Source organism: Lotus japonicus, chromosome 1, assembly GCF_012489685.1.
Source record: "Lotus japonicus ecotype B-129 chromosome 1, LjGifu_v1.2".
Taxonomy (NCBI): domain Eukaryota; kingdom Viridiplantae; phylum Streptophyta; class Magnoliopsida; order Fabales; family Fabaceae; genus Lotus; species Lotus japonicus.
This window is the reverse complement of record NC_080041.1, coordinates 99,064,948-99,075,536: the sequence shown is the minus strand read 5'-3', so window position 1 is coordinate 99,075,536 and position 10,589 is coordinate 99,064,948.

The following is a 10,589-nucleotide window of genomic DNA, read 5'->3' as shown; positions in this document are numbered from 1 at the left end:
GTTTCCTTGGCTTGCTTCCGAATATTGGGGAAAAAATTAAAGAAATGCTTGGTTAACAGACTAAATTCACTTATTCACCTATACCTTGTGAGGCTTATAAAAAAAATAAAAAAAAACCTTTACCTTGTGAGATAAAGAAGAAATATGCATGAGAGAAATAACTCAAATGAAAAATATGATAAATGATGTTCCTAAAATAAAAGAGAGAAATATAAAAAAAAATGTGTGAAAATGAAATACGAGCCAATAAATTACACTGAAAATTAAACTCAAATTGAATAAATGAACTGTAACTTTGATAAATATTCTACTTCAATATAAAAATGTTTCTTATTTAAGGTTGAACTTTCATAAATTTGTTTCTGAGATTGAATTTGACACCACACTCATTGGAAATGCCACCCCACTTTCAGAAACTTAATTTCCGAAATATTTCGAGACATAAAAATCCGAAGTATTTTCCCACTCAAAAGTGAGGTGTTACATTGTATTTTGCACTGCCGGATATGTAAATTACGGATTAATTTCGGAATATTAAATTCTGAAATAATTCGGAACATAAAAATCCAAAAATTGGGGGTGTGAAATCTAAGTAGTGGGGTAGGAAATCTAACCCCCTCTGTTTCTCATTCATTTTATTTTCAATCAATTTCACTTTTTAGCTATATCTTTTTTTATCAAATTTTATATCATGTATATTATTTTGCTCTCTTTTATTCTTATAACTCTCTCTTTTTTGAACCTTTATCTCTCTCTAAATGTGGGGTAATTTTAGTGTGAACAAATCAATCCACAAACTAATCCTTGTGGAACAAGTTTAACAAGTTATTTATTAGGACAAAACTTATATAAATACAAGTTGAGGTTTTGTTTCTGTTGTTGCCTAATTATTTCGATCGGCTCTGAAGGCATACCATCGGTTGACGTTGCGGCCAACCCACAAGGGTTTGCTCTTAAGAAGACACCATAAGGTTCGAGTGGCCTTACACATAACCGAGATGAAATACTTAAGCATGATGGCACCAAGTCAATCGTGCGCTCGGAAGTTCCACTTAAATGACTTTTTTCACACTTGCAAAGACTTGTGACACGAATATTGAGCCTATAAATACAAGTTCCTTCGTTCATTTATGTAACATGCTATTCATTCTTAACATTTCTTAAGTTCATATGAGACTCATGGATTATTTCTTTGCTCATTAACTAACTTGAGCGTCAGAGTGTCTTTTGCAGATACTCCTCCAACGCTCGAGGCCACTGCCACTGCAGTCTCAGGCTAGCCACGACGGAGCTTTACCACCGAGAACGCAAGAGCAGCAATTCAGAATTGGAAAGAACATTTACTCGATCTCAAACTCATCAAAATCTCACTTACCTGCTTTTTAATATTTAATGAATGTGATGATTTCTTAAACATCTTATTTTCAGCCGAAATGTCATGTCGTAGAATACTCAACCGCTTGGAGAGGCTGGATTAACTAACACTTGGGAGGAGCCGCTAGAACACTCAACATTTTGGAGAGGATGGATTAAATAACACTTGTGAGGAGTCCCTAGAATACTCAACAACGTGGAGAGGCTAGATCAAAGAACACTTAAGATAAGTCCTTCAAATACTTGTTGTAGAAAAAGTCCTGCTAATACTTGTTTTAGTGGAAATCTATGTGGAAGGCTAAGGCTGATGCATCCCACGTTGGGTGAACCAGGATAAAAAATTATGTGTTTCCTTCATTGTTTACCTTCTTGCAACTTGCTCATCAATCATTCGTTGCCATCAAACTCAAGGTGATACAAGACGAAATTTTTAAAACAAAATTTTAAGTTGTCAAACCATTAAGGTTTACAAAACACAATTAAATCCCTCTTCTTGTGTCCCTATTTCCTTCATTTATCGCCGAGATTTAGGGCCCGCCCGTTTGCTTCTTATAGTGTGTAAGGACTCTTACGTCACATTTTCATATGGCACAAAAGTTCATTAGGGAATTAGGTTTCAGGTTTACATCTTTCCTATTTTTCCTACTATAAAAGGAAAATCTTCACTTGTAATCATTCAACATTTTTTGCTTTTCACAACAGTTCAAAAGTGTAGTCATAGACACGGAAAATGTTTCTTAAACTTTACGCAACAGTTTCGGACGGTCTCATCTTCCTGCATTCCCTATTTCCTTTGACAATTTCCCGTACTTAATGGTAACACTGTGAGAAAATATAACTTATTGTAGGATAACGATAACAAATATCACGTAATAACTTGTCCCTACCTATTATAAAATTCAGAACACTTATTTAGTGTTGTGAAAAACCGGTTGCTTAAAACGAATTCTTTATGGCAACAGGCTCGAAGTGGTTTCCGATGCATTCTCAAACAACACTTTTTGCACGTTGCATAAACCACTATTGGTAAAAGAATAAGTACTATAATAAATCCATATGTTTGCTTGACTTAATACTAAAGAAGCTAGGTCTTAAGAGATTCCTATTTCGGTTAGGGTTCGGACTCGTTCAGCTTCTTAATTTAGTCTATGTGAACATAGAACTTCTGCTTTCTACTGCTAAATGGTGAGAGGAGAAGAAAGTTTTTTTGTTGGGATTAGATGAAATCTCTCTATCGATCCTTCAACATCTATATAGCGTAATGTCCATGTTGAGAGGAAGAAGACTTTTTTTCGTTTGGTCATTGTTTTAATACTTACAGAGCAACTTGCCGTTAGCTTATTCTTTATTGTAATGTTCATTGTTATCAGTTGTTTAAACATAAATAATCGATGCAACTTTGCATATGATGATAACAATAAAAATATCATGTAGTGCCAAAGAAATTGTTGTTCCACATGGAAGAATACAAGATGTCGATTTCTTACAGTCAACTTGTGAAGGCAGCATGATGGTATGGAGAATTTTAATAAGAAAATTTGACAATTTCAAACATTTATATACGGGTGGTTGTTCCTCTTTCAGTGTCATTCTTGCTTCTTGGTTTCTTCCTTTTGGGTATTGGCATATGTTTGATCGAGTTGGATTCACATGAAAATTTATACATTCATAAGTTAGTAGAAATGGTAAATTACATTTCCCTCCCTCAAGGTTTCATATAATGACATTTCACCTTATTTTTATTAAAAATCTACATACCACCCCATTTTAGATATATAATTTAGTGGCGGGATAACAATTGTCGCTAGTAATTATTAATAATAATTTGAAACAATTGTATTTAAATTTAAATATAATACACTTACATTATATTACTAAAGTTAATATCATTACTTATTTTCTCAATCAAAAACTTTAAAATATATATTTAGTTTATATTATCAAGTAGGAAAGAAGGTGTTCATAAGATTGCGTGGGTCTCCTGAGAGGATGTGTGCAAGGGTGTGAGGTTCAGGGTTTTGGGTTTGAGTTTCTTAGGGTGGAGAAATAAGGCTATGTTACTTAAGTGGTTTCGGAGGTTCGGAAGGGAGGAGGGAGCGTTGTGGAGGCAGTAATCTGTTGTAAATATGGATTGCAAATGCATTTTTTGCTGGCAAATTGGGCCGAGGTGAGGTTACTTACTTGTTCTATTGTTGTAGTAGATTTGATAGCATTGGGGCGTGAGTACAACATGATTGTAGCAGTGTTTAAGAACGGTTTGGCTTGTCAGGTTGGTGGAGGGGACGTTGTTCGGTTTTGGGGCGATCTGTGGGTCGGGGATGATGTCTTTGCAGGAGCAACTCCCGCATGTTTTTGCATTATCATTGAACAAATCAACTGCTGTTTCAGATGTGGGTAGGGTCGAGAATGGTGGTTAGATATAGACTCTTTCTTTCCAGAGACAGTTCTTTGATTGGAAAGAGGAACAACATCATAATTTCGTGCACGTTTTGAAATATGTGTTGCCACAGCGGCCGAGGGCAGAGACGGATCCAAGTTATGGAGGATGAGGGCAAATGCCCTCACTTAAATATGAAAAAATACATTAGAAAAAAAAATTGAGTAGTAAAAGTATGTGATTTTTTATGATTCATTTGATAAAAATTGCCCTCACTTATATTTCACATTGCTAAATTCCCTCACTTGTGTTCCACATTGCTAAATGTCCTCACTTGAGTAGTAAAAGTATGTAGTTTTTTATAACTCATTTGGTAAAAAATGTCTTCACTTGTGTCTTCTTTGGTAAAAAAATGTCTTCACTTCTAATAGAATATGTTAATTTTTTTTATTACAAATTTATATGTATATATTGCCCTCACTACATAAAATTTCTGGATCCGTCACTGGCCGGGGGTGATAAATTGTTTTGGAAGGGGGATGCGAGTGGCTTGTTCTCTGTTAAGGCTTTTTGCGCAAGGGTGGAAGATAAGTGGTTTCAAGAGATTGGATGGTCGGTTCCGCGTCGCCTCCGAGTGGTGTTGCCGGCCAAAGTTGCACTCTTCTTATGGCAGGTGCAGCAAAATAAGGTGGGTTCCAAAGCAAATCTGATGTCACGAGGTATAGATTTGGTGGATGAGGGGACATGTAGTCTAGGAGCTCTAATGTTCGATTTTGCATCGGGAGGGTAGTGTCTGGCCGTCCAGGTACGATTAGTGCTTTGTTAACTGAGTGAGCTACAAGACGAGTGAAGTCTGATCCTTTGCTGTGGGATTTAATTCCTTATGCACTGTGCTGGTTGATGACCCGGGATTTGGAACTCTAATTCGGACCACGTGCAGGAATTGCGACAGGCGGGATTCGTTTGATCCCTGGCAAAGGCGCAACTTCGACTTGGGCTCCTAACACCGTAGCCAAACGCCCCATTTGTTGGGCTAACTGTTAGTTATTGGCATTAGTATTCTAAATCAAAGGGTTAATAATTTCCCTCATCTGTCGAGATAGCATATTAACCATCTCGTGGTTGCTATCATCAACTTGTTGCCTGATGGCTTGAAGTGAACCTGAGTTCATTCCTGTAGACAAGTAAGTTTGTGAACTGGGCCCTGCAGTAAAGCCAGGAGGGCTAACATGACTTCCTAAGTTCAGCATTGTCCTGTTTGCCCCAAAAGGGGGTATCCCAAAGGGGAGGACATTTTCAGAAAACGTTGAATAATTGCCTTGCAAGCCCTGCATCATGGATGTAGGCATGCCAAAAGGCATGTCTCTCGCGGGTAAGGAGACAATTGGCATGAACGAGGTTTGAGGCACGTTGGTCACTCCTCTCGTCACTGTTGGAGGTGTCATTGCCTGAACTGACGTTGAAATGAGCATTTTTGCCACAGCAGACACTGTTATGCTCTGAGTTGGCATGGTGGTGCCAGAACTCGTTCCAGAGGGTATTTCTTCATTGTTATTACCACTACTTCCACCAGGACTACTTTGATTGACCACGTTAGATCCCTCGGGGGAGGTTCTGCCTCGATTACTTGCCATACTCATAGTCTTACCACTCCTCAAGTGCATATAAGAAACAACTCACGCAAGCACGTAACAGATAACAAGTAGCATGCACTAAACAAAGACACACAAAACGCTTATGTAAAACTTAGTTTTCACAAAAATGATCCCACTGGGTGTGCCAATTTGTTTACGGTGATATTTGGTAAACAAACATTCTCCAAATTCGACTGGAAAAAGTTTAAGATTATGGGGTTCTTTTGGGAAAACGTCTTGTCAAAGTGTTGTGTGCAAATGGTGTTTTTCGATAAACAAGAGTGAAACGTTAACTTGTAAGCGAAACAAACAACTTATAAAAACTAGAAACTTAATTTCATTAAACAAAACGTAAAGTACAGGAAACGCGACTTAGAATCAAAAGGAAATTACATTAAGCGGGAAATCGACAGGAAATCGAGCAACACAACAAGTTTAAAAGCACTAAATGTAGCGAAGGTAAATGGTTGGTTCTGCAACATACTCATTCATTGTCATGTTAGGCTCTTGAAGTCTCTTTGATGCGGACATGTGAGCTTTTTAGTGAGTTTTTGGAGTTAAGTTTGGAACCCCTTCTTCTGAATGATCTTCTCCTATTTATAGTACTCCATTGCTTCACATGTCCTTGGCGGTTTTTTCCTTCTACTGAATGGGTTAGTGGGCTTGTCACTCCACGATCTCATACTTGCTGCAGAAGCTTCTTGCGTCGTGGGAATGTGCATGCATCTCAACCGCTTGCCTGCATCGTGGGTAGCTTGCGTCGTGGGTGACGACACACGCTCTTAACCGTTTTTCTTGCATCGTGGGTGCTCACACGTGTTCACAACTTCCCGCTCTTTCCGTAACTGTTTCAAGCATTGTGTTTGTCGAATTCCACAGTCGACTTAACTTGTTAATATAACTTAGTGTTTTCTAGCTCTTCTCAGGCCAAATCTCGACATGCGTCGATAATCCTTCCACAATTTGCTCTATGATGACCCGGGATTTAAGGCTATTTTTCTAGTTTATTTGCATGCATTTTACTATATTATTTAAGATATTTTAGTCATTTTAGGACACTTTAGGCTTATTTCATGCATTTTAATATTTTTATTTGGTTTTAGTATTTTTCTACATTTTATATTATTTTCTAGATATTATTATGATTTATTTACTTTAATTTAAGATTAAATAAGTTTATTTTAAGGTATTATCTTATTTTTATCTCATTTATTTTTATTTGTTTTATTTTAGCAGAAGATTTGGAGAAAAAAGAAGAAATCATAAAAAAACGAAAATTTTAAAGAATTCAAGAGGCTGGAATCCTGTGTGGCACAGGTTCACGAACTTACCGTGCATTTTCTCTGGGATCGCGCCACGTGTCAGAACTAGGAAGATAAAGCACAGGATCTTGAGGCTACATTACGGTGCGGCACGGTACACCCTTTATCGTGCACCAGACACGTCAGATTCGCCGGATATGCATCAACGTTTCAGATATGTGAGGGTGCTCCGTCTTACGGTGCGCGCGACTACGGCTGATCATTTTCTGCACCAGAAAGGACAAAACGTACCAGATTACGAAAATTCACTATAAATTCCGTTTTAGACCTATTTTTGGAGATTTTTTTCATCTTTCTTTTCTCCTAAACCTAATAAAAAACCTTTGGGAGACTTGAAGGCAATTTCTTGGTGGAGAGGGAGGCTAGGCCCTTGAGGGCCGGTGTCAGGGCCATGGAGGAGGTGACAGCTTCTCTGGACGTCCATGACTCCGTTCTATTTTGGGTTTTGTTTTTCTCTTTACCTATTTTTGTGTTTTGACTCTCTTTTGGTATTTGGAATGATGTTAGTTTGATTTTACTCTTAGTCAAAACATCTTTATGCAGTTATAAGTATGATTTTTCATTATTTGGTGTTTATCTGGCTAATCGGTGATTTAAAGAGTTTATATTAATTCATAAATAGATTGGGAAATTAATATGAGTTAATGTAGCTTAGTTCATAGAAAGGGGAAAAACAAAAACACATATGTCTTAGGTTTAATAATTCTCTTTGCGCGTTCATGTATCTTTTGCCAATATGATGATTTTTAGGAATTGCATGACAATTGAAAAGTTGGTGCGAGTTTAGTTAATGAGAGAAACCACTCTTGCATCAGTCATCTTAAGAAAGACATGGCTTAAGTAGGGTTGAGGTTTTCTAGGTGACAATAGGATACATTAACTCTTAGGTATGAATATCATGAGTTGGAAAAGAGGTCTAAACCGAGTGACTAGTCGGGATACTCACCTCTCTAGGATATGATTATCTAGTAGGAACCTAGCCTTAATTCCTTAAGCCCTAGTGATCATAAAAGGAGCATTATAGCACATATCAACTCGATAAGACATTCCCAAGCTCTGTTCGTAACCCAAGAAGTTCATGTCCTAGTGGATAGAATCTCTGACTGTCAATCAAGAAATCCTATCATAGAGAGGTGAGTATCCCGACTTGTTACTCGGTTTAGATCTCTTTTCCAACTCATGATATTCATACCTAAGAGTTAATGTCTCCTATTGTCACCTAGAAAACATAAACTCTACCTAAGACATGCCTTTCTTAAGATGACTGATGCAAGAGTGGTTTCTCTCATTAACTAAATTCACACCAACTTCTCAATTGTCATGTAAATCCTAAAAAGCATCAAATTGGTAAAAGATACATGAACGCGCAAAGAGAATTATTAAACCTAAGACATAGGTGTTTTTCCTCTTTTTATGAACTAAGCTACATTAATTCATATCAATTTCTCAATTTATTTACGAATTAATATGAACTCTTTAAATCACCAATTAACCAATTAAAGCATTAAGTATAGAGAGAAACACTAAATAATGAAAATTCATACTTATAATTGCATAAAAGTATATTGAACAAGAAAGAAAAATCAAATTAAGTCATTCCAAATACCAAAAGAGAGTCAACACAAAAATAGGTAAAGAAAAAAACAAAATCCAAAATAGAACGGAGTCATGAACGTCCGGAGAAGCTGTCACCTCCTCCATGGCCCTGACACCGGCCCTCAAGGGCCTAGCCTTCCTCTCCACCAAGAAATTGCCTCAAAGTCTCCCAAAAGTGTTTATTAGGTTTTGGAGAAAAGAAAGATGAAAAAGATCCCAAAAAATAGGTTTAAAACTGGTTTTATAGTGATTTTCGTAATCTGGGCCTATTTTGTCTTTTCTGGCGCAGAAAATGATCCTGTGCAGTCAGGTGCACCGTGTTACGGTGCACCCTCACTAGTCTGGACGCTGGATCATTGAGACAGCTACGTGGCGCGATCGCAGGCGAGGATGCACGATAAGAAGATGGACGCGCGTCACACTGGAATATGACCCTTAAAAGCTGCGAATTTCTTTTCTTTTTCCTTTTTATTTCTGATTTTCTCTCTCTTCTCATATTTCTCCTAAAATAACAATAAAGTAAAATAAATAGAAGATAAAAATAAGATAATAACTTAAAATAAACTTATCTAATCCTAAATAAAACTAAATAAATCCTAATAAATATAAATAGAAGATAAAATTAATTCAAATCCTAATAAAATGTAGAAAAATATTAAATCTTAATAAAAATATTAAAATGCATGAAATAAGTCTTAAGTGTCCTAAAATTACTAAAATATCTTAAATAAAATATTAAAATGTATGCAAATAAACTAGGAAAATAACCTTAAATCCCGGGTCATCAATAAGTTGTAAATCAAGTGAACTCTTTTCCAAATACATTTTCTTCTTTGTTTGCCTCCGTAAATTTCTTTTATCGCTTTAGTCAGCGTTTTCCTTTATTTAAATCTAAATAAAACACATATCATGGTTAAATTGTTCAAACAATGTCTAGCTAGTGAGATTAATACGTAGCAACACAATCCCTGTGGAGACGACAAAACCCGATACTATACTACGATTGAGTCTTGAAAGGGATTTGATAGTAGTTAGTAGAGAAAAACTTCTTTATTAAATATCCTTTCATCACTCTACACTGACAAACCTTATTAAGCAAAATTTTGGGTTAACACTGGGTTTTTTTTTCCCTTGGTTCTATTATATGCTGGTCTCCTCTATTTTAGATGGTTCTCTCTGTTTTCTATTGGGTTTAAAGGTTTTAGTGTTGGGGTAGATGTGAAAATGGCAGTAGCCTTGTATTTGCACCTGGTGCTCCGCACTCTCTTCTTTTTTCCTTTTCCTTTCCTGTGTACATGGGTTTCAGCGTCCCTTTATGCTATCATTAATTCATTCTTTGTCTTTGGCTTTTCAAAAAAAAAAACACCTGAAAGATACAAGTTTAAGTCTAGTTATTTGACCGTTGTTATGGTAGTTAGTTATAATTTCATTTATAAATAAGAGTTTTGTTCTAAGAATTAAGGTTCACAAATTGTTACTTGAAAAACTCATGTCTGCTTATAGGGTCTAGCTAAATGAAGGGAGATGCAGGAATTTAATATATTTATTGAATCCATGGAGTTACTGGATATCCTGCTTGCAGGCAGAAAATTCACTTGGCAGCGTCCTAATAATCAAGCTCGTAGCAGAATTGATAGATTCTTGGTGTCTAGTGAATGGTGCACGATTTGGCCAGATTGCTCTCAGTTGGTGCTTAGTAGAAACATATCTGATCATTGCCCCTTACTACTGAGACAATCTACTCATGATTGGGGTCCTAAGCCTTTCCGAGTTCTCAATTGTTGGCTTGAGGATCCCCGCATATCTGATTTTGTTTCGAAGTCGTGGGAGAGTTTGAACTTTAAAGGGTGGGGAGCCTTTGTGCTTAAAGAAAAATTGAAGGGGCTTCGAGGACAATTAAAAATCTGGAACCGCGATGTTTTTGGAGATTTGAGGAAACGAAGGGAGGAAGTGGCCCGTCAGATTAATGCACTGGACTTGAAGTAGGATGAAGGAAATTTGTCCCCAGCTGAACTTGAAATGCGTAAGCAGCTGTCAAATGAGTTTTGGGAGGTGTTGAAATATCATGAATCTCTTCTCTGTCAAAAGGGTAGATCCAAATGGAATGCAGAGGGGGACCAAAATTCTGCATTTTTCCATTCCTCTATAAATTGGAAAAGGCGTACTAATTCAATTGTTGGCCTGTGGATAGATGGTGTTTGGGAGGAGAACTCGGGTGCAGTGAAGTCAGCAGTGCAGCGCTATTTTGAAGAAAAATTCAGTTCTGAGACGTGGGCCTCTCCAACA